Source organism: Mus musculus, chromosome Y (assembly GCF_000001635.26).
Source record: "Mus musculus strain C57BL/6J chromosome Y, GRCm38.p6 C57BL/6J".
NCBI lineage: Eukaryota > Metazoa > Chordata > Mammalia > Rodentia > Muridae > Mus > Mus musculus.
In genome coordinates, this window is record NC_000087.7 from 48,299,026 (window position 1) to 48,325,072 (window position 26,047).

General features: G+C 38.0%; 1 long non-coding RNA gene across 1 annotated transcript; it reads left to right on the plus strand.

Moving 5' to 3' along the window:
* Positions 1-12,844: 12,844 nt before the first annotated feature.
* Positions 12,845-25,764, plus strand: Gm20792. The gene is made up of 3 exons (XR_882330.2): positions 12,845-12,873; positions 23,895-23,962; positions 25,698-25,764. It is a non-coding gene; the product is annotated as a predicted gene, 20792 (long non-coding RNA).
* Positions 25,765-26,047: the final 283 nt, after the last annotated feature.

Sequence of the window (26,047 nt, forward strand, 5' to 3'; positions counted from 1 at the left end):
GAAAGAAAGAAAGAAAGAAAGAAAGAAAGAAAGAAACTAAGAAAGAAAGAAAGAAAGAAAGAAAGAAAGAAAGAAAGAAAGAAAGAAAGAAAGAAAGAAAGAAAGAAAGAAAGAAAGAAAGAAAGAAAGAAAGAAAGAAAGAAAGAGCAAAGCACCAAAGCACTCATGTGCATGCAGAATAGCACTGGTTCCAAAGACAGCCCTGTCCAAATGATACAACAGCACATGTTTTCACAAAATGGATTCTGAACATGTCCTCAGATTGGTCCTTTGACTATACTATCTAGGTTATTCCCCTCATGGTCACAAGAAACAAAAGGAAGTAACATAATAGTCTGAAGCAGATATCAGACTGATGCCAAGACGAGCCTATGACTCCATCATGTTTTCTGTTTTCAAGCATCCAGAGAGTGGTTCTCAACCTTTCTAATGCTACAGTTCCTTCATATATATTCTTCCTCATGCTTGGTGAGCCCCTACATAAAATTATTTTTTCCTACTTCATAACTGTAATTTCCTAGTGTTATAAATCCTAACATACATACCTGACATAAAGATAATCTTAGACAACTCCCATGAAAGTGTCACAAGGACTTACAACTTGTAGGTTGCCATTCACAGTGCCAGGCAATACTAGTAAGACTAGCCAGCTCCTTGATATTTACACTTTCTGCCTTCCAGAACTGTACTAAGATAGATGTGGTCTATTTAAGTTGTTTAATCATGTGAACATCTGTAAAACTACTTGGAAACACATACCCAAATGGATGATGGAGTCTATTTTTCCTGTCTTGGAATCTTGGCAGGGATGAGTCAGCTCTAATGAAATAGATGAGAAAGGTTACTGGATGAATTCCTACTCAAACTCATTGGAAACTACAGCAAATCTGTTTTGTCTGCATGAAGAATGGATGAGGATTTGTGCTCCATTATAAAGGTCAATAAATTGACTAATTTGATTCCTGCCTGTATATTTGTGTGTGCTTTGTACTTTTTTCTGCTTTGTGTTTTGTTCTGTGTTCTTGATTATTAACTCTAGGGTCCTTACCATACTTGCAAAATGAAACTTTTCTCAGTTGGAAAAGCTTTCATTTTTGTCCTCTGTATACAATACGATTCTTTAAAAAAATCAGTTTTTGAACCTTTGTACTAATAGTAAGATCAAAATTTCTGGGAAGAGACTTTTCATTGAAAATACAGCTTTTCATTCAATAGATTCAGATTACTGTCCCCCCAAATCCTTCTACAATCTCTCCACTTCTTGACCCACCCAAATTCACACTTTTTCTTTCTCCCTTTATTAGAATACAAACATGCATCTAAATAATAATGATACTATTAATGATACTAATAACAATAATAATGAAGATTAAGATACAAAATAAACAAATGAACCAGAACAGAACAAAGCAAACATAATAAAAAAAGAGGCAAAGAAAAAACACAAGAAATATACATGTAGACACAGAGACATATACGTTCACAAACACTCAGAAATCTCATAAAAACAAAAAAAACTGCAAATCATAATATATAAACAAAGGACCCTTAAGGTATTCTTTAAAGAACCCTGCCAATACCTTATTATATAAAGGACCTCCAAGATTATTATCCAGTTTGATTTTCATTTGCCAGGCAATGCTGAACTAGAGACTTAGATTTAAGCATGGTTTGCATACCCAGTGATACCCTAGTGGAAATTTGAATGTTTTCCTTTCCAAGCTACAAACTAGAAATAACTTCTGAGATAAAGATAGTGGCATGCATGCCCTTCCCTCTCATTGCTTGGGCTCTTTCTATCTCAGACCTTGCAGGCGCTGTGCATGCAGATACTGCTACAGACACTTTTAGTTCAATGCAACTGATATTAGAAGGCCTTGGGTGAGAGTTTTAACCACTTCGACCTATGGGAGTGATAGGATGATAAGAAATATCAATGGCTCATTTAAACTTTGATTGCTTCATTTTCTATACTCATGCTGGTTTGCAGCATGACCACCTTCATAGTCTCTGTGAGTTTTGACATGATGAATGAACAGGCATTCTTCAGAGGATGTAAAGAATTAAAGCTCAAGAAATGTATGAGGTGGCCCACTAGCCACTCAAGTAAGGTTACTAGCCACTCAAGACCGCATGCCTGAACTTCATCTCTGAAATAATATACATGGTAGAAGAAGAGGATTGGCTCTTCCACACTGTCCTGCAATCTCTACACATGTGCAGTGGTTTGTGCAAAGTTACACACATCTGTACTTAAGCAAACAATTGTACCCATAATGTAAGTACATTAAAATGTATAAAATCATATAAAAACAAGCAGACCTCCTACTGGAAGTTTCAGAGAGACTACATTTATAGGATTTGGAGCTTGTTTGTTTCCTACAAACCTCCCATGCAGATGGGAGGTTTTACATCTACTTTCCCACGAGTAAGTCTTCGCTTGAAGCACTTGCCTGGGATTCCTGTAGAGTTGTTTTTCTCACCACATATGAAGAAACCTCTGTGTATTCTGAGTGCCCTAGATGTTGCTGAATTGAAAAATGTACATGTAACACAGACTTCCCATAATTGCTGAAGGCAGGCCCTCCTTTCTTTCTTTTACTGTAGAAGTATCTTTTCCATTTTGTAAACAACAGACAGTAGTAGTTTCCTTCCTAATACAAATGTCTCTGGTTTAGTTAAATAGATTTACTAGCTTCAAATCAGACAATACCATGAAAGTTCATTTTCAGGAGGGTTAAGTGGAATTGAATTTGTGTTGTGTATTACTAACTGAGAGGCCAATTTATAACCACAGAGCACTTTGAGGTGAGTGGGAAAAAAATTTACAATTATAAAATGCATAAAATTCCTTACCAAATTTTTATCAAACTTGCTTTATACGTAAGATCAACCAAAAATTAACAGACAACTACCAAACAGTTAAAGCATAACAATGCCAATAAATTAAAAGAAAATGCTTATTTAGAAGTGGGAAAAGATAAGCTTTTATCGAATCTGCTTAATTGTATAAGAAAGAGAAACATCACTTTTCTTCACATGCTCAGAATTTAAGAGGGGGAAACGATTCCACGCGATAATCCAGTTCTATGTACACAAAATTAAGCAAGATCCTCATAATTAATGTGTGAGTACACAATGTCTGACTCAAATTCTATCAAAGACGCTAAAGTCCTGTTAATGCAGGCTCATCAGTCTCACTGTATTTATTATTATTATTATTATTATTATAATTATTATTATTATTATTTATTAATTGCTGTTGTTGGTTTTTTGTTGTAATTAAATAATTTAAATTTAAAGTTTATTAAATTTCAGTAGGTGATATTCAAGAAATGTATAAAACTTTTCATATTGACCAGGGACAAATGACTCTGCACTAAAAAACTAGATCTCATTACCCATATTATTATCTGGTAACTGTGTGCACAAGCAGACCTGAGACCTAACAAAGTTGTCCTTTAGTTCCTCATTTTGCTCACATCAGCATATGTAAACCATTGCCAAGTTCAGAGGCTAAGAATCTGCATAGTATATTTCACAGACCAAGTCCTCATCGATGACAGAAACTGTGGCTATGTACTCTGTTTATACTTTATTCCTCACGATGAAGGAACAGGAGAAAGCAAGAAACTGATGCTCTAAAGGGCTTACCAAGAAACTTCCCTGGACAATATTGGTATGAATTAGTAGAATTTGACTAAAAGAACACTTTGTCCACCAGGCTTGGAAGATGTAGAAAATGTAAAACTATTAAAGAGAAAAATGTAAAGCTGTACTTGTAATATAGTTAACAAAACACCCATGGAAGGAGTTACAGAGACAAAATTTGGAGCTGTGACGAAAAGATGGAGCATCTAGTGATTGCCATATCCAGGGATACATCCCATAATCAGCTTCCAAACGCTGACACTACTGCATACACTAGCAAGATTTTGCTGAAAGGACACAGATATAGCTGTCTCTTGTGAGACTATGCCGAGGCCTAGCAAACACAGAAGTGGATGCTCACAGTTACCTATTGGAATGGGTCACACGGCCCCCAATGCAGGAGCTAGAGAAAGTACCCAAGGAGCTAAAGGGAACTGCAACCCTGTAGGTGGAACAACAATATGAACTAACCAGTACCCCGGAGCTCTTGACTCTAGCTGCATATGTATCAAAAGATGGCCTAGTCAGCCATCACTGGAAAGAGAGGCCCTTTGGACTTGCAAACTTTATATGCTCCAGTACAGGGAAACGCCAGGGCCAAAAAGGGGGAGTGGGTGGGTAGGGGATTGGGGGGATGGGTATGGGCGACTTTTGGGATAGCATTGGAAATGTAAACGAGGAAAATACCTAATTAAAAAAAAAGAGAGATAAAAAAGAGTTTATGGTTAATGAGGGTACATTTTTGTTAAGATTTGTTCACATAGCCTGTCTTCCACTTAGCTCTATTTCCATAGCCAATGGGATGAAATTCTGCCAGGCCTGTCTATCATCAATATGAGTGGATGTGCAACTACAATAGCCAAAACTAGGAGTTATCATGGAAGATCTCTTTTCTGAAGAAAAATTGAGGAAGAGTGGATTGGGGTAGCAAGAGTGGAGGAGAAGTCAGGAAGCAGAGAAGAGAAGGAATACTGGTTTTGGGATGTTGATTGATTAAATAATTTAAAAAATCAGCTCCAGGACAGATTATTTTCTGGTGTTAGAGAAAACTCATCTCAACAATTATTATTAAGGAGAATTTTATTCTCTGTGATCCTAGAGTGAATTCGTATTGGTGTGTGTGTCTGTGTCGGTGTGTCTCGGTGTGTGAACCTACCATGTTGCTTAAAGTATCTAGCACAATATAATTTGTCTTTCATGAACTCACAAGCCAGGATTCACTTCTCTGACTACATGGCCATCTTAAGAAGAATCCTCCTGGCCAAGCAGTTGTTATTTCAACATAAACCTGGGATTCAATCTACCTTGCTTCTAATTGGGACCAAAAGTATAAGCCACATGTGTTTCTCTGCCAGACTACTAGTGGATGAGACCCTCGAGTATCCCAGATGCATACCATGTTGGAGAGGGTACATAAGCTCCCATGCACTGACCTTATCAATAAATTAAATGCTCAAACGTTTCTATAGAGAAAACTGCTATACTCATTTAAAATTAAGAAATCACAAATTGTACAACCCTTTAGGCACAGGAGTAGTATTCAATCATTTAAAAAGTCCAGTGTGTGTAATAAAAGCCAAAATAATCAAAGTCACTTTACTGCTCTCTTTTACTTCCAGAGAGATGGATAACTAGTATGGACAGTGAGATCTGTAAGTGGACTTCAAATGCTTACAAGTTTCTAAGGTTTGTGTTGGCTTTCAGGTCTTCTTGTGTTCCCCAAGCTTCCTTGAAAATAGACAATGTCAAGGGAGAAACTGAGGTGACAACTACCTTGCTTACACTGAAGGAAGACACAATCTTATCATGTTGTTCATAAATTTACCTGAATCTTTGTTTTGGTATTCTATGGCGGTGAACATTATAGCCACTGAAACTATGCCATGAATATTAATTCTTTCTGACTTCAAGAGCCCTAATAGCATTTTACATCTCTTCTGAGATAAGTGAAGATTTAAATCATAGTCCATGGTACCTGAAACCAGAGTATAGTGTCTAAGAAAACATTGCTGTGAACACAGATGTCAAACAAAAACATAGGTATGGATACAAATGTCAAAGAAATACTCATTTCTTTTATTACTAATACAAAAAAAAGTGTGTGGATAACACAGATAATGAAAGACAGTGGGAAGCAACGTAGAATTCTATTGTATCTTTTTTTATGATATGAAACATAACTCTCCCAAATTTTCTAGATTTTAAACCTTCTTTACATTCTGTCCCTGCAATATGCTAATTTTCCTTAGCTTGGCAATTCTGTCTGAGTTTTCTGACACGTTCTGGTGTCTGAGAAGTCTTGATCGTCTGTTAAACATTTTCTCACACAGGTTACATGTATAGGGATGGTCAGCAATGTGGGTCAGCTGGTGCTTAATGAGGTGAAATATTTGAAGGAATGGTCTCTCACATTCAATACAGTTAAACAGGATTCTCTCCTGTATAAAATCATTGATGTTCAACTAAATTTGTATTATGATTAAAGGTTTTCTGGCACCAGGGACACTGATGTAGTTTTATTTCTTAGTGAGTCAGATAATGTATTTTAAAATCTGAACGGTGTTTTTCTGCGTGTGAGGGTGCATGTGTGTGTGTGTGTGTGTGTGTGTGTGTGTGTGTGTGTGTGTGTGTGTGTGTGTGTGTGTGTGTGTGTGATATGTATTCAGGGTCCAAAGAGACCAGAAGACTTAGAGACACAAGTAGGTTTTTATTCTTGGTTTTTTTGTTCTTTTGTTTTGTTTTGTTTTGTTTTCTAGACAAAGTTTGTTTGTTTACCCCTGGCTTTCCAAAAACTCACTCTGTAGACCAAGGTGGCCTCAAACTCAGAAATTCGCCTGCCTATGCCCCCAGCCCACAAATGATGGGATTGAAGATCTTTTCCCACACTACCTGACATTAGACAGTTTTTTTGTTAAACTATATTTGGTGTTATAAACAGAACGGGAAGTTTAACATGTACTGTTTAAGAATTGAGCCATCTCTTTCTTCACAATGCAAAAAATAACAAGAATGAATAAAGTAGAAAAATATTGTGTAATAGATATGAGGGCTTATTTATAATTGTTTAAGAGTTAAATAATAACAACAAAAAGTCAAAAAGCTCAGTCTGGACATATGTATACAAATTGCCAAGTAACTTTTAACAAAACACACAAGCAATTCAATGAAGGAAGGCTATAAATGTCAATAAATGATGGGGAGCCAATTGGACAATGTGATGAGTGTTCTTGGGTTTGAACTTTACTGCATCAAAAATTAACTAAAATCCAACTGACTGGGCAAGACGTTAATGGATTTTTTCTTAATAATTTGAAATGGCAAGATCCATTTTGAATCTGAATCTTTCAAGTGGGAAAAGTCACCTTAAACCTGGCACACACTTATATAAATATTCTGCAAACTATATGAAAGACGTGGAAGAAGAGAGTTTGTTTTCTTTGCCTGTTTGCCCTCATTGGGAAGCCCATTCCTTCACTGTCAATACAGGTCATTTTCAGTATTCCATAATACACTGGAGACTACCTGAGACAATCCACCTCATTGACTGAATAACTATTAGGTTCTTAGAATATCAGTTGGTAGACAGCTATTGTTAGATCACACCCTGTAATTCACTTTAAAGTATATTTAAAGTATATTTAAAGTATATTATATAACAAAATATTATAAATGATAAAATATATTACATATAAAATAAATTATATATAATACATACACCATAGTTTTATAAAATTATGCATATATATAATTTGTGCTGTATGTTTTGTTTCACCTGAGAGCAGTGACACATAATAGGTAAAAGAGTCAGCCTCAAACTCAATCTCAACTTCATACTGTATGTAAAATAATTCACAAGGGCATGTAAGAACAAAATAAAAGATTTAGGAAAATTGGAGTATATGTATGATTAAGAGAGTTAAGAGTTCTAGATTTCATGGAAGAAATATTCATTCTAAGAGAAATAATTGATCCTCACTAAAATTAAGAACTTTCACGCTGAGCTGGATGGTGGTGGTGCATGTTTTAAACCCAGAACTTGGGAGGCAAAGGCAGGTGAGTTTGTGGTAAAACTGTTGTACAGATTGATCTTGAGGACAGCCAGGGTTATGCAGAGAAATTGTATCTTAAAAAAACAAAGAAAACAAACAACCCCAAAACAAAAAATAACATAGAAAATATTTTTTTCTGTAGCCATTCCTGATTCAACAGTGAAGAAGCAATCTAAATCAATTATAACCCAAAAGGTAATATCTCCCAGAGTGTATTTTTCACCGTTACAGTCCAGGTTACACAATGTATACACAAAGGAAAGGAGTTATAGTTAACCAGTTAACCTAGAGAGGTGGTTAGCTTGTAGATGACCAGCATTACAACACTGTAGAGTGTCTTCTTCAATGGGTTAGCATAGCCCATTCTTCCTCAGATAAATGCATTTGTATATTGTCAAATATTAACATTCCTGAAGAAGAGAAAGGACTTGAATTTAATACTGAGGCAGAAGCAGTTGTTGTACCTGTCTGTGAATCATGGCAGGCTGCATGATGAGGAAATTATCATTAACGAATTTAGGTGGAGAAACTGGGATAACCAGAGGTAGGCAAGTGGACCAGATAATTGGTTGTAAAATATCCAGTTTCCACTCTGATCCTGACAAGTCTAGTCGCCTGGAGATCAGTAAGGTTGAATGTACCAAAGAACACTAGTGGTCTTAGCAGCAGGAAAAATCTAAAATGAGACTGCCTGAATTCAAAAGGGAAATGTTAAAATAAAATAAAACAATAACAAAAAGCAATCTGACTTTCTCCAGCCCCTCTATGGTCCAGTAGCCTCCATGGCTATTTAACACCAACAAACCACTAGTAAACACTAGTGTTGGGCAGATTTGTGTGTTGCTATAAAGCTGCCTTGATCATTTGCTTTCTTGGGTGTTATCCTTCATGAAGTTATTTCTCTCTTTTCCTTCTCTGTAAAATATATAAGACTAAACTTAAAAGCATTTTCTGAAGTGATACATGAGTCCCACCCTCTCCATATAAGATCTGGTTACCATGAGTCAGCCAAAATAAACTCTGCCTGACATTCTTAGGTTGGATTCTGAAAGAGGTGGTTTCTGTTGTCACTGGAGTGCCACTTAGTTCCCCATTCACTAGCAGCACCTAGAACATGGCACTAGGGTACAAAGGCCAGTGGAAGTCCTCCTCTCTCAACTCATGGATGTATTTTCATAAAAAAGATATTAATCTCAGCATCTATTCCACCTCTAGAGAACATGAATGCCAGCCTAGGCTCCTATACCTAACAAAACTCTCAATCACCATAGACGGAGAAAACAATATATACAACGACAAAGCCAATTTTACACATAATATTTCCTTAAATCCAGCCCTACAAAGAATAATAGGTGGAAAACAACAACACAAGGAGTGAAACTACACCATAGAAGAAACAAGAAAGTAATCTTACAACAAATCCACAAAAACATGCTTCCACCTCTAAGAATAAAACTAATAGAAAGTAACAATCACTTTACCTTAATATCTATTAATATGAAAATTAATATTACGATCATAACCTAATTGAATGAAATTCAAAAATATGAGGAATTAGAAATTGTCCGTTTTTCATTATGTTGTTCCTAATTTGGTAAATAGGATTAATAAGTCCAATATTGTATAATCCATATAGTCTTTCTTCTTGTTTGTACATAACACTGTATTGCTGTGTGCCACATAATGGTCTTGAAAACATGCTTCCCCTATCTCAGCGTCTGTATTAGTAGGATTGTTTATTTGATATTTTTACACTATCCTATGGTTTTCAAAACAGCTTAAATTTTTCAAAACTCTTTATAAACCAAAATAAATGTAGACAATTAATTTGGGAGGTGGCTTATAAGAGAACAGCAAAGAGTGAGACTAAAGGGTTTGCTTGATATTTATTATTATTGTATAAATTCTGAAGAGGACTTTATAAGTTACTATTATTCTGAGATGAATGCTTTTGAAAAAAAAATCACATCCAATGAAACTATCATCAACTAACTTCTGTGACACTCTCCAAGCAGAACAATTCTTCATTGAAACAGTTGATCAATGACTTCATGGATAGACCATCTTAATAAACACCCATTCCTTAAGTGAATTTACCTTGTTACCTGTGGCCTGAGAATGACAACAATCACGCAAATCAAATAGCTTTGAACATAGCAGGAAATTAGTATCCAAAAATCATGCCTATAGTTCATTCCTTGCCACAGCAGATATGTCAACTCTACCCTTAGTACTATGAAGGTAAAATACTTTGGTGATGTGAGGGACATTCAAGTACAGCCTTATTACAATGAAATCCAGTGTCCATAAACTGTTCTTCTTTTTTTCTTTTTTTTTTTTTTTGTATCACAGTAAGCCAAGATTTTTTTTTAATTTTACAATTATTATATACTTTCTTTGTTTACATTCCAAAAGTCCCCTCCCGCCTCCCCCCTTACCTCTCCTTGATCCCCAACATACCTATTCCCACCTCCATGCCCTAGCAGTACCCTGAGCTGAGGCATATAACCTTCACAAAACCATAGGCCTCTCCCCCCACAGATGGCCTACCAGGCCATCCCCTGCTACACATTCAACTAGAGACATGAGCTCTGGAGGTATGGGTTAGTTAATATTGTTGTTCTTATTTAGGGTTTCAAACCATCTCAGTTCTTAGGGAACTTTCTCTAGCTCCTCCATTGGGAGTCCTGTGTTCCATCCAATAGATGATTGTGAGCATCCACTTCTGTATTTGCCAGTCACTGGACTATCCTCACACAAGACAACTTCAGGGTCCTGTTAGCATAATCTGTAAGTCAAGAATTTTAAGATCTACTAAAAACAAAACAAAACAAACAAACAAACAAACAACAAACAAACCTAAAGACTATTTATGTTCACCAAAAAAACTAATAGTGATATATTATTTTAATATATCATACAGTTAATATATTTGGAGTTATTTAAAATTTATGAGAAAAAAAGTATTTTCAGTATTGCTGCAGACAAATATATAAATGAGACTATTCAATTGATTGTTGTTTTCTATCAAACAACATTTTTAATATTCATTTTTATTGTTACAATATTTTATAAATATTAAGGAACATGATAAAAAATGGAAGGTTTGATAGGTTTTGAGTGGGCATCAGCTGGAGGAGTTGGGGTACAAAATAAAAAGAAGAATGTAATGTAAGTCTGTTTACTCAAAATATGTTTTTAGATGTTAACAAATTCAGATAAATTGAAATTATGTACATTTTCTTATCATAATGCAATAAAAATTAAATCAAAACATATTTCTAGAACTGGTGGGATTGCTCAGCAGTTATGAGAACGGGCTATTATTTTACAGTTCCTGAGTTCAATTCCCAGCAACAACATGGTGGCTTACTACCATATATAAAGTGATCTGATGTCCCCTTCTTTCATGAAGGTGAACCCATAAAAAGAGGACTCATACATTTTAAAAATGATAGACTTAAACACATTAAAATGGTTCTATAATTATTATTATTAATTATTATTATTATTATTATTATTAAAGTGTCTAACTACTTCCTTTCATTTCTTTCCACCAAACCAGCCTTAAAAATCTAATGCACAAGTAGGAAAACACTGGAAGTAAATGGGCGGAATGCTCTTGGATACATGAAATACACACTAGACTAGTTGAAAAAATGGAAAAACTAGCTGTTAAGGGCAACTGTTGGTTGGGCATTGGTGGTTCATGCCTTCAATCACAGCACTTGGGAGGCAGAAGACAAGGATTTTTGAGTTCAAAGTCAGCCTGGTGTAAGTTACAGGACAGACAGTGCTACACTGAGAAACTCTGTCTTGAAATTTAATAATAACAATAATAATAATAATAATAATAATAATAATAATAATAATAATAATAATAATAATAAAAAGAAAAGAAAAGCACCTATTCTATGCAGAGGACCCGGCACAAAGCACCCACATTGTGGCTCATAACATATGCACAATCACAGTTTCAGAGAAACAGTGCTCTCTTGCGGCCTCTGTAGGCAACAGAGGCATAAGTGAGAGAGAGGGGCTGCTCAGCCTAGCACATAAGTGAGAGAGGGGACCTGGGCAGCCTAGCATATAAGTGAGAGAGAGGCCCTGCCCAGCCTAGCACATAAGTGAGAAAGAGGGCCTGCAAGGACTAACATCTAAGTGAGAGAGAGGTCCTGGGAAGCCTAGCACATAAGAGAGAGAGAGAGAGGACATGTGAAGCCTAGCACCTAAGAGAGAGAGAGAGAGAGAGAGAGAGAGGAGAGAGAGAGAGAGAGAGAGAGAGAGAGGGAGGGAGAAATGGAGGGAGGGAGGGAGGGAGGGAGAGAGAGAGAGAGAGAGAGAGAGAGAGAGAGAGAGAGAGAGAGAGAGAGAGAGGGAGGGAGGGAGGGAGGGAGAAACGGAGGGAGGGAGGGAGGGAGAGAGAGAGAGAGAGAGAGAGAGAGAGAGAGAGAGGGAGGGAGGGAGAAACGGAGGGAGGGAGGGAGGGAGAGAGAGAGAGAGAGGACCTGCCCAGCCTAACGCCTAAGTGAGAGAGAGGGCCTGAGCGGCCAAGCACATAGGTGAGAGTGAGAGGGCCTGCACTGCCTAGCACACTCTTCTATCAAGCTGAGATCTAGGAAAGTAGAGACAGGAGAGTACCAGGGGTTGAAGGAAATGTGTATGCTCCCTTCTAAACTCTTAGGGGCAGCATAGACTCTTCTGCTGTGCATGTGTACATGCAGAAGTCCACATTATTAAATGTTTATGCACATAAATAAATAAAAAACCAAAAATGCTTACAAGAGCCTCTACAGCTGAAATTAAGTAAAGCCATTTGCTTATTTCATATGTTACATATTTGTTCTGGATTTTCAAGTCTGTAAGCACTTGTCAACCAACAAACTGGAAATCATTTGTCTTAAAGCCAGTAGATTATTCCCACCTTCTAAAATCTCCCTTCAAAGGACTTGGTATTCCGTGAACGCATGCGCAGGGTGTATTCAGCCAATCAGCACAGTCCTTTGGTGAGACCGGTTTGCTCCAGCTGGCATCACAAAGGATCCTCTGAGGCTTCTGTCCGGGTCTGGCCTCTGACAACGTTTTTTTTTTTTTTTTTTTTTTTTTTTTTTGCCATTGAGGAGCTAAGCACAGAAGGGTGCGGTTGGGAAGGTGTTCTCCTCTTAGATGAGCTGTAAGTGATAGTCTGCCCTGATCAGGGTTGTTGGACAGTTAATCGAGGTGTGACAGGGTGGGGAATCTCAGGCCCAGGAGGCCACTATGTGAGGAAAAGCCTCCTGATCGCCATTTTCTGTGGAATCTGAGGGTGAATGGAAGGTGGAGGACCGTATTCATGGAAGAGGATCGAACAGGTCAGGGCCATAGAGAATTGCGAACCCTTGGAAGAGAAAAGCTTGGGGCCTGGGGATAGGATCAGAGAACCAGCTGCAGGACTGTGGGTCAGGGAACAGGGAGCCATTGGTGAGATGCCTTGGCGATTGTCCTGTGTGATGTTCAGGATCCCTTAGAAACACACTGAGGATTCCTCCCTCCTCATTGTCTTCTCTATGGTGTGTTCCTTTGGTATAGACTGTATGAACATTGCAGACAGTAGAATGGCATAGGAAGATGAATGAAAAGAAGAAGAGGAGATATTGTAAGAGATTCATAAGTCATTGGGGATGGATTCTGACCACAGATCTTTCTGTTTCAGTCTCCCATGTATTGGGATTAAAGACTTGCACCACCAATTTCAGCTTTTTCTCTCAGTTTAGGTTCTGTAGGATGGGATCTATCTTTGTAGTTTCAGCTGGCCCGGCTTGGCCTGGCCTTGAACTTAGAATCTTCAGATGTTTGAAATCCTCGGCTTCTCCAAATCACTAATTTCTCCAATATAAGGTCTTTCTGTGTGGGTGGTGGTGGTAGTTCATGTTTTTTTGTAGACTTAGTGGTGGATCTTTTTGATATGAATATACAGTTACCATGTTCTTTATCTTTCTGGATAGAACTGTGAGTTTACCTTAGACTGAGATAAACTGTTAAACAGAATTGCTGATGTTTTGTTTAAAAATATTCTGTGGGAGATAGGACCAAAATTCAGATGCCTCAACGGTTAAAGGATGTTGCTCATCATTTTTTTGGGAGGAGGGGAGGACTCATATGTTGAAGGTTGGCCAGTTTTTGTCTCTTTTTTAAACTGAGAAATGGCAGATTGATAACTTAGGTTCTAAAGGAGGTTTTTAAAGAAGTGAGTTAAAGAAGTTTTTAAAACAAGTTGTGAGGGAGAGGGACATGATAAATGGGATACACGGAGGAAATGGTACGGGTAAGTGTATATATATATGCATCACCATATTGAATATGTACACAGAACTCTCTCAAAGGCAATTGATTAAAAATATACATGTTAAGTAAAAAAGAAATGATCTTTCATTGAGCTAAAATAATTTTTTGATTTTTTGTTATTTTTAATTATTTAAATGATAATTTTTAATCAGGTAACTAAGTTCTTTTTTTTTCTTTTTATTTTTATTGTTTTTTTTTTTTTTAACTAAGAAGACTACTGAGTTCTTATGAGAAAAATGGCTCTTAAGAAATTGAAGGTGATACCAAAGGAAAGTTACTTATTACTTTTGGACTTTGATGATGAGGACGATGATATAAAAGTTTCAGAGGAGGCTCTTTCGGAAGGTATAGCATTTCCAGTATTAATTGTGTCCTGCAGTTCATTAGACTTTACCTAGTCACCTGAAATGGAAGAAGTCTTTGTTAAGAGTTTACATATACTTCATTTCTAATTTTACCTATATCTCTCTATTCCTATATACAAGGTTTTGCAGCACATAAACCTACTCTTGGAACTATATCAGCATATGTTGAGAGAGAAGAACTTTCTTGATTTTGCCTCAAGAAAAGATGTGAACATTGTTCGCATAATATGTTTGCCAAACATGAATTTATTTCATAAAACCTGCAAATAAATTATTTCCATTTTTTTCTATTATATATTTTCCTTATTTACATTTCAAATATTATCCCCGTTTCTAGTTTCCACTCCAAAAAATCTCCTGTCCTCTCCCCTCTCCCCCATCTCCCCAACACACCATCTACCAATTCCTAACCCAGGTATTCCCCCATACTGGGGCATAGGATCTTTACAGGAACAAGTGTCTCTCCTCCCATTGATGCCTGACTAGTCCATCCTCTGCTACATATGAAGCTGGAGTCATATGTCCCATTATTTGTTTTCATTGATTGGTGGTTTAATCCCATGGAATTGTGGGGTACTTGTTAGTTCATGTTGGTTTTTCTTCTAGGGGCCTGCAAACTCCTTAAGCTCCTTAGGTACTTTCTCCAGATCCATAATTGGGGACCCTGTGCTAAGTCCAAAGGATGTCTGTGAACATCCACTTTTTTATTTGTCAGGCATTAGCAGATCCTCTCAGGAGACAACTATATCATTCTCCTGCACCCAAGCCCTTGTTGGCATCTTCAGTAGTGTCTGGATTTGGTGGTTTTTTATGGGATGGATCCCCAAGTGAGGCAGTCTCTGTATTCTTTTATTCTCAGCTCCAATCTTTGTCTCTATAACTCCTTCCATGATTATTTTGTTCCCCATTCTAAGAAGGAACGGCATATCCACACTTTGGTCTTCCTTCTTCAGTTTCATGGGTTTTTCACATTTTACCTTGGTTATTCTGAGCTTCAGGGATAATATCCACTCATCAATGTGGGAATATCATGTGTGTTTTTTGTGATTGGGTTAACTCTCTTAGGAAGATATCATCCAGATCCATCCATTTCTTTAAAAATTTCATGAATTCCTTGTTTTTAATAGCTGAGTAGTAATTCATTAAGTAAATGTACCATATTTTCTATATACATTCCTCTAAAGAGAGTCATCTGTGTTCATTTCAGCTTCTTGTTATTATACATAAGGCTGCTATGGACAAAGTGAAGCATGTTTCCTTATTACGTTTGAACTTCTAGGTATAACCTTATCAATTTTATGAGGTCCCATTTGTCCATTTTTAATCTTATAGCACAAGACATTGGTGGTATTTTTTTTAAGAATATTCCCCCTTTGCCCATGTATTCCAGGCTATTCCCCACTTTCTCCTCTATAAGTTTCAGTGTCTCTGGTTTTATGTGCAGTCCCTTGATCGACTTAGACTTGAGCATTGCACAGGGGATGAGAATAGATCAATTTACATTCTACTACATGCTAACTGCCAATTGAACCAACACCATTTGTTGAAAATGCTGTCTCCTTTCCACTAGATGGTTTTAGCTCCTTTGTCAAAGATCAAGTGACTATATGTGTGTGGGTTTATTTCTCTGACTTCAGTTCTATTTCATTTATCTACCTGTCTACCACTATACCTGTACCATGTAGTTTTTATCACAATTGTTTTGTAGTGCAGCTTGAGGTCAGGCATGGTGATTCCACAAGAGGTTCTTTTATTGTTGGGAATAGTTGTTCCTATACTAGGTTTTTTGTTGTTGTTGTTGTTGTTCTTGTTGTTGTTGATTTTCTTTTTTTGTTTGTTTGTTTGTTTGTTTGTTTGTTTTCAAATTTCAGGAGAATTTGTAAATTGCCCTTTCTAACTCAGAAAAGAATTGAGTTGGAATTTTGATGGGGATTGTATTGAATCTATAAACTACTTTTGGCAGAACAACCATTCTTACTATATTAATCCTTCCAATCCATGAGCATGGGAGTTCTTTCCATGTTCTGAGATCTTGTTTCATTTCTTTCTTCAGAGACATGAAGTTTTTATCATATATATCTTTCACTTTCTAAGTTAGAGTCACACCAAGCTATTTTATATTATTTGTGAGTATTGTGAAGGGTGATTTTTCCCTAATTTCTTTCTCATCCTCTTTTTCCTTTGAGTAGAGAAAGGCCACTGATATGTTTGAGTTAATTTTATATTCACCTACTGCACTGAAGTCATATATAAGGTTTATGATTTCTCTGGTGCATTTTTGGGTCACTGATACATGCTATCATATATTCTGGAAATAGTGATATTTTGACTTCTTCCTTTCCAATTTGTATTCATTTGTTTTCCTTTTGTTGTCTAATTGCTCTGGTTAGGACTTCAACTACTATATTGAATAGGTATAAAGAAAGAGGGCAGTCTTGTCTCGTCCCTGACTTTAATGGGATTGTTTCATTTAGTTTAATGTTTCCTACTGGTTTGCTATTTTTTTTTTATATTTAGGTATGGGCCTTGAATTCCTGATTTATCCTGGACTTTTATTATGAATGGGTGTTGTAGTTTGTCAAATGCTTTCTCAGCATCTAATGAGGTGATCATGTTGTTTTCGTCTTTGAGTTTGTTTCTATAGTGGATTAAGTTGACAGATTTCCATATATTAAACCATCCCTGCATTACAGGGATGAAGCCTACTTGACCATGATGGATGATCGTTTTGATGTATTCTTTTATTTGGTTTGCAGTGATTTTATTGAGTATTTTTGCTTCGATATTCATAAGGGAAAATGGTCTGAAGTTTCCTTTCTTCATTGAGTTTTTGTATGATTTGAATATAATTGTAATCTGGCTTCATAGAACAAATTCAATAGTGTTCCTTCTCTTTTGATTTTGCATAATAGTTTGAAGAGTTTTGGTATTAGGTCTCCATGTGTAAGACCCCGAAGATGGACCTCCTCTCAAGTGCAGTAAAGTCCCGGGATGAGGTGGCCAGCACCCCAATGACTTGAGAGAAATCCACACCTGATGCAAACTGCAAGAGGTTTTATTATCAGCTAGCTAAGGACAAACTCCTTCCACTGTGCAGGGCAGGGGCGTATGACTCTGAGATGTGACAGAAGAGGGTTTTTATTAACTAGCTGAGGAATTGGGATGATTTGGGAGGAGAGTTTGGAGGAGTTTGGAAGAGTTGGGAGGAGTGTTCTTCTCTGCCCGGATGTCCTTGGCAAAACTCCAATTTTTGAATCTCTAGCTGTATGGCTCAGAAAACAAAAGGCTTTTTGGTGGCTGTAGAGAACATGGAGTCTCTTTCTGGCTGTATTTTTATAAATCAGGGAAAACAATCTTGGAGAATGTTCAGGTGCTTTACCTTCCAGGGAGGAACACTCTGAGTTGGGGTCTCAACAGTTCCCACTCCTTCTAGTACATAGTTCTGATCTTATAAGTTAGAAAATTAAACCTCTGGCCCAGCTGCCAAACAAAGCCAACATGAGGTCACAGCTTTAGGATATGTAAGATTGAGAACCTCAGAAGCCCCTTGAATGAGACAAAAGAGCCTCTTGCCAGTGGGAGGAGGGAGGGAGGGAGGTTCCTGTGCAGTGCCCACTGTGTGTGAGCAGTGCCAGGCCAGAGGGCCATGGCAGGCTGGATGCCAGAACTGGGCATATGCTGGAGGTGTGGCAGCAGGGCTTGTGAGAAGCATCAGGGAGAGTCCTTTTGATCTGAGTTCAAGTTTGCCAGAATGGTGGGTCCAGACCAGGACAGGTACTCCTGTTTGAAATTTATGTGGCACCAAGATGGTTTCTGGTTCGTATGTTTTTTGTTTTTGTATTTTTGTTTTAGTTTTTTATTGTGTTTCAACATTTCCAAGGCATCTTTTCTGACCAGTTGTAGGTCCTTCAAGTGAGCTAGTGGGAGTTCTGAAAAAGAAACATGAGGGTCAAACATTCCACCTGCTTCTGTTAAAGGGGGGGTCCCCAGTTGAGGAGTTCGAATGGTGTAAGTTTAAATTTCCCTGTGGTGTTCCATACTCAGAACAAGGTGAAGGGAAAAAGAGCTGCATAATCTTTTCTGCAGGTCTCTAAAACCAATTTAGTCAAGGTTTCTTTTAATGCTCTATTCATCCACTCTACCTGTCCTGAAGTCTGGCATATATAAGAACAATGTATCTTCCAATGGATCCCCCATTGTCTGGCTAACCCTTGTCTTACCTGGGCAATGAAGGAGGGGCCATTGGCTGACGAAAGTACCTTAGGGATGCCAAATCTTAGGAAATTTTCCTCTAATATCTTCTTTGCCATGGCAAAGGTGTTCTTGTTCTTAGTGGGGAAGGCTTCTACCAAGCCTGAAAAGGTGTTTACAAAAAACAAATAGATGTTTATTACTGTACTTGGCTGGTTTAACTTCAGTAAAATCTACTTTTCTGTATGCTCTTGGTCAGTCAACTCTTATCCACTTTCTGGGGGGTGTTCTTGTGGTGCCCAGCAATGGTGAGGGCACATGCTTGGCATTCATTAACAATCTCATGGGCAACATCTGGCAATCTTATAATATAGCAATTTGAGCTCTTAACATTTTTTTGACCTTCTGATTTTCCAAGGGCATGAGGTGGTGTAGATTGATGCTGTAGATTACCTTTCTCTTGTGGGCAGGACAGAGCAACCATCTTGGGTCTTAGCGACTCCCTGGGTAGTATGCACACATATATCAGGTATTTTGCCTGTTAATTCCTGATCTTCTGGAGTATAATCAAAGCCTGCATCTTTGAGATTATAATGGTCTTGACATTCTTTATTTTTTTCTCTTAGGGCAGCCAGGTCAGGCATCAGATTTCCCTTCACTAGGGCCTCATGGACTTTGTGGTGACTATTGCAATGTATGATGACAAGTTTTTTTGCAAAGTGTATGGCTTCTAACAGTCTCTTGGTTTCTTTTTTATTTTTAATATCTTCCCCAGTAGATGTGAGTAGCACCTTTTTTCTAAAGATAAAAAGATAAAGATAAAGATAAAGATAAAGATAAAGATAAAGATAAAGATAAAAGATGCATGTGAGTGGTGGCAAAGGCATACCTGCTGTCTGTTTAGATATTGATGTTCTATTCTATTGCCAGCTGCAAGGCTTGGATGAGTGTGATTAGCTCTTCTCTCTGGACAGTCATTCCTTCAGAAAAGCTGCTGGCACGGATGGTTTCTTTTCCGTTGACCACTGCTGGCACCACTTTTCTTTTACTTTCAATCAAAAAGCTGATACTATCTGTGTACCAATTGGGGCAGCCTGGCCATGGCTGGTCAGTGACTTCTTTCTTAGTTTTGATTTCTTCTGCCAGGATGTCTATACTCCTTCACTGGTAGGGAGTTGCCAGCTTCAGGCAGCAAGGTGGAAGGATTAGGGATAGCAGGGGTGAAAACTACACTCTCTCTACACTCTCTCAGTCAGTAAGAGACTCTGATAATGGGTCCCATGAGCATTAGTCATCCAGCAATCTGACAGCTGTCTAACAATGCTTTCTAAGGCATGGGGGCAGAGGGGGTTTACTACTATAGTTCCTTGACCTAGAGTCAGTTTGTCAGCATCTTTGAGAAGTACTGGCACAGCAGTGGTAGCTTTTAAGCAAGAATGCATCCACTGGCCACTTGGTCTTTTTTTTTTTTTTTTTTTTTTTTTTTACAAGTCGACTACAAGTCTTGTCTATGTCCCCAGAGCTTAGGTCAGGACCTATCTCACTATTTCTGCTCTTTTATCTAAATAGAGAGTGAATGGCCATGTCACATCTGTCAGGACTAGGGCTGAGGCACTAAGCACGATTTTTTAATCTTTTTAAAGGCCTCCCCATATATGGGGTCCATGAGAAAGTCCCAGTCTCTTTAGTAAGAAGGGATTATTAGTGAGTGCCAGGTGGCAAAGCCTTGCTTTTTAACTGGTAGCAACAGAGTATTCCAGGAAGACTGACAAAGGACCAAACACGCCTAGTTCTAAGAGCCTTTGAAGGTGAGGTCTGATGCCCTCTCCGGCCTCTTTGCTCATGGTGTATTGTTGTACCCCGAAAGGAATCACACCAGTTCTCAATCTCACAATGATGGGGGGCACCATTTTTGCCTCAATTATACCCCCAGTCTTTGCCCAGGCTGTTGGATATCTCTCTAACTAGGTCCATTCTAGTACTTTTCTTGATGGGGCTTGAGGCTCATGTAATCTATATACTTCTTCCAATTTTGATGTTAAATTTATAGAGACAGAGGCTTGCCAAGGGATTGAAGTTCCTTGCAAAGAGCAGCTTATTTGGAATTTTAAATATGCTAGTATGTCTCTCCACAATAATGGGGTGGGGCTTGAGGAATGATGAGGGAGGAATGAGTTACTTGGCTTATTCATAGATTAACTTTCTTATCAGTGGTCCAAGAGTATGGTTTCTGACCAGTAGCCCCGAATACTAAGGATTGCTGGTTCCTCAATTTCTCCAGTGGCTCTGTCAGGACTGAAAACTCTGCTCTGATATCATGAAGGGAAGCCATGGGGGTCTCTTCCACAGTTAGGGTTACCCTAGTCTCACGTAGAGTGTCTGTTCCCCATATCCACTAGTCATCATCCTCTGGGATAAGGACTTAGGTGGTCTGGTATCTGTCTCTTTCTTGGGGCAGTCTCTTGCCCAGTGTCCCTTTTCTTTACAGTACCCACATTGGTCCTTATCTACAGGTGGTGTGAAGGTCCTATGGAGTTCTGAGGTCTTTTTGGCCCTGTGTTGCCCAGTTACCCTGTCTGCCTATTCCCTCCATCTTTTCTATAAACTTCGTTATCAACTGCTAATGTATCCAAAATCCTAATTATATTTCTATCCTGCCTTCCATCTGGTCTACTTTCTCTTGACTCAGCTACTCTCTCTTCTCTTTCTCCTTTTTCTTTTTTAGTCTCTCTCTTATGGTACACTTTCTCTGCCTCCTTAAACAGATCTTGAAAAGATAATGTTTGCAGACTCTCTAGATGCTGTAACCTTCGCCTAATGTCAGAAGCAGAATGCCCAAATGAAAGCCATGGCCACTGCTGCCTGCTGGCTCTCTGACATAGTGTCAAAGGGAGCGTAATGCTTGTATGATTCTAAGAGGCATTCTAAAATCACTGCTGGGGGCTCCTTTTCCCCTTTAGGATCCCTCTTACCTTGACCAAATTGCTTGGGTGCCTGTTAGCTCCTCCCTTTCCTGCTACCCTACCCCTGTGTAAATGTGTCAACTGCTTGCTACCTTCAGGCCTGTTAGGGTCACAGTCAGGACCATTCAGAGGGAAGCCTGCATCTATTTCATTTGGAAGTTGTGTCAGCCATCCATTGGCTCCCAGCACATATTTCTTGTCTCAAGCAGAATCCTTTCCTTCTCCTCTGTGGTAAAATTAAACTGCAATAGCTATTGACAGTCATCCCAAGTGGACTGATAAGAGAACATGAGAGATTCCATTAGATTAGTAAGGCTAGAGGTGTTTTCAGAGAAGGGGGCATGTTTTGCCTTCCAATTGTAGAGATCAGAGGAGGAAAAAGGCCAATACTGAAGGAGCTGCATTTCCATGGTCTGCTGGAGTAGGGCCATAAGTACTTAAAGCCAGCGCGATTGTTGAGTCTGGTCTCAATAGGCTCTGAGCTCATTTGTCTTGGTTTCCAGAAGCTGGTCACGCCCCCATGTTTCCAGCAGTACCCTTTTGAGATATCTGGGAAGGGACCGGTTGGGGATATGAGGGTGGAGTATCACGCCATTCTGGAGGTTATTACATCTCTGGAAATATCTCAAGAGGAGCCAAGGGTTGCATTCCTCCCTTCCCCCCGCCATTTACATCTTCGTTTTGTTTTGTTTTTTTTTTTCCACTTAGTGGCAGAAAGCTAGGACTAGGGAGCCCAGCTTGTTCTTCTGTACTCAAGGTTTCAACCAGGTGCTCTCTGGTGGTCAACTAACATCAACAGGTGGCAATTTTGTAGAGCAGAAAGTTCTCCAAAATCTCTTTTTGACATCTACAAAGAGATTGTGAGTCCTAGTCATAATTTCAGTTTGATGCTCATGAGTCAATCCAAGGGGAGTGCTAATAGTCTATCCAAACTGCATAGTCACATACAGGGAGACAAACAATATATACAGTAACGGAAACACATGGCCGAGTTAGCAAACTCTCACTTGGCACCCAGTAACAGAAACTGTAAACACACTCTCACTTGGTACCCAGGAACATTAAAAGATGGCCAATTGAGCACACACTTACTTGGCACCCTGATGGGAGATGTCCAGGCATCCCTGGAGCTCCCTCAGACCTCCAGGGATGTCTCCCAGTATAGTGTGCGATTACTCCTGACATGCCTGTCAGTAACCCTCCCCTCCATACAGAATAGAAAGATTGTAAACCATGAATTCTGAATTCAAACACTGCCGGCAGACAAAAACATAGACAAAGACAGGATCCTACCGGCAAGTGGCATCTCTGAGAAATGGGATAGGCCACAAATCCAGGCAAACGAGCCCCCATATGTAAGAACCCCAAAGTTTGGCCTCCACTCAAGTCCCTGGATGAACTGTCCAGGACACCAATAACTCCAGAGAAAACCACACTTGATGCAAACTGCAAGAGGATTTATTATCAGCTAACTGAGGACATTTTTAACACTGTGCAGGGTAAGGGATTTTGACCCTGAATGGTGACAGTGGGGGGCTTTTAACAGCTAGCTGAGGAACTGAGATGAGTTGGGAGGAGAGATGGGAGAAGTTGGGAAGAGTTGGGAGGGTTTAGGAGGGTTGGGAGGAGATTTGGGAAGGTATGGGAAGAGTTGAGAGGAGTGTTATTTTCTGCTGGATGTCCTTGGTAAAATTACAATTACCATATCTCTGGCTGTAAGGATAAGAAATGAAAAGTCTGTTTGCTCACTATAGACAACAAAGAAATTCTTTCTGGCTGCATTTTTAGAGATCAGGGAAAACAAGCTTGGGGAATGTCCAGGGGCTTTACCTTCAAGTGAGAAACAATCTAAGTCAGGGTCTATCACATGAAGATCTTATTAAACTCTGATGGTTCATCAGATCCTGGGCTTTTTTTGGTTGGGAGATTATTAATGACTGCTTCTATTTCTTTAGGAGTTATGGAAGTAATACAGAATTTCTCTGATCCTGATTTAAATTTGGTACCTGATATCTGTCTAGATACGTGTCCATTTGTTTTCCTCATTTTCCATTTTTGTTGAGTATAGACTTGTTTAGTAGGATCTGATTATTCTTTGACTTTCCTAAGTTTCTGTTGTTATGTCTCCCTTTTCAATTCTGGTTTTGTTAATTTAAATACTGTCCCTGTGCCCTGTACTTAGTCTGTCTAATGGTTTATAATTCTTGTTGATTTTCTCAAAGAACCAGCTCCTAGCTTGTTTGATTTTTTTATGTAATTCCTTTGTTTGCACTTGGTTGATTTCAACCATGAGATTGATATTTGTCCTGCCTTAAAGACATCTTGAGTGAATTTGCTCCCTTTTGTTCTAGAGTTTTTAGGTGTGCTGTCAACCTACTCCAGTATCCTCTTTCCAATTTCGATTCAGAGGCATTCAGAGGTATGAGTTTCCCTCTTAGAACTGCTTCCATTGTGTCCCATAACTTTTGATATGTTGTAGTTTCATTTTCATTAAAATCTAAAAAGTCTTAAATTTATCTCTATTTCTTCCTTGTCTGAGTTATCACTGACTATATTTTTGTTCACCTTCTGTGTTTATGTGTGTTTTTAATTACTTATATTTCTATTTCAGATCAGCCTTAGTCCTTAGTGATCTCATAGGATGCATAGGATTATTTCGATATTTTTATATCTGTTGAGACAAGTTTTGTGACTGATTATATGGTCAATTTTGGAGAACGCATCATGAGGGGCTGAGAAAAAGGGATATCCTTTTCTATTCGAATAAATTTTTTATAGATATCAACTCATGTATTTGTTTCATAACTGCTGTTATTTTAACTGTGTCTCTTTTTAATTTTTGTTCCCAGGGACTTTCCATTGATGAGGGAGGGGTGTTGAGCTAATATTGTTTGGGGTGCAATGTGTGTTTTTGAGTTTACTAAAGTTTCTTTTATGAGTGTGGATGACATTGCATTTGGCGTATAAATGTTCAGAATTGGGAATTCATCTTGGAAAATTTTAACATTGATGAATATGAAGTGTCCCTCCTCTTTTTTTTTTTTTTTTTTTGATAACTTTGGGTTGAAAGTCGAATTTATTTGATATTAGAATGGCTACTCCAACTTGTTTCTTTGGAACATTTGCTTGGATAATTGTTTTCCAGCCTTTTACTCTAAGGTAATATCTGTATTTGTCCCTGAGATTTGTTTCTAGTATGCTTGGTCTTGCTTACACATCCTGTCTGTTATTCTATGTCTTTTTATTGGTGAATTGTGTCCGCTGATATTATGAGATATTAAGGAAAAGTAGTTGTTCCTTCCTGTTATTTTTGTTGTTAGAGTTGGAATGTGATTCATGTAGCTTTCTTCTTTTAGGTTTGCTTCAAGATCAATTTCTTGGTTTTTCTAGAGTGTAATTTCCCTCCTTATATTGGAGTTTTCCCATTATTACCCCCTTGATGGGCTTGATTTGTTCGAGCATATTGTGTAGATATCGTTTTTTTCACAGAATACCTTGTTTTCTCAATCTATTGTAAAATTTTTTGATGCGTCTAGTAGCCTTGTCTGGCATTTCTTTTCCCTTAGGGTCTGTATGACATCTGCCCTGGATATTATGGCTTTCATAATCTCTAGGGATAAGTTAGGTATAGTTTTGATAGGATTTCCTTTATAAGTCACTTGACCATTTTCCCTTAGAGCTTTTAATATTCTTCTTTTTCTTTTCTTTCTTTCTTTCTTTCTTTCTTTCTTTCTTTCTTTCTTTCTTTCTTTCTTTCTTTCTTTCTTTCTTTCTTTTTATGCATTTGGAGTTTTGATTTCTATATGATGGAAGAAATTTCTCTTGTGGTCCAAACTATTTGGAGTTTTGTACGCTACTTGTATATTCATAGGCAACTCTTTCTATAGGTTAGGGAAGTTTTCTTCTATAATTTTGTTGAATATATTCACTGTCCCTAAATTTGAAATACTTACTTGTCATTGATACCTATTATCCTTAAGTTTTGTCATCTCCTTGTGTCCTGGATTTTCTTGGTGTAAATATTTCCTTTCTAAAATCTTTTCCAAAAATTCACATGGAGAGTTTTTCCAGAGAAATTCAAATCGATAGTACTTTATTAACTATTACTTATATAGAATCCTTTCAAATGTTACTGTTTTCTATTGTTAATACAGTAAAGAGCCCAGCATTTGATAAAAATGAGAATATATCGCCTCAAGCAGAAGCAGATGAAGATATGGGGTAACATTTTCAATATTTTTGCCAGCTCAATAGATTACTTCATAAGTAGTGTTTGTATTCCCTTCACTGGAGAAGTAGATTCAGTAAGATAGCAATACAAATCTGACACTGCTATATGTTGAGTTCAAGCCCAGCTTGAGGTCCTTCAGACCTTGTGATAACAAACACATAGCAACTAGTACAATATGACCACCTGCCTGAGATCTTCCAAGATATACACACAAAGAAAAGGAGAAAAATCATGAAAATAAGAGGGGGACCAACTGGAAAGAAGAAGGGTCTC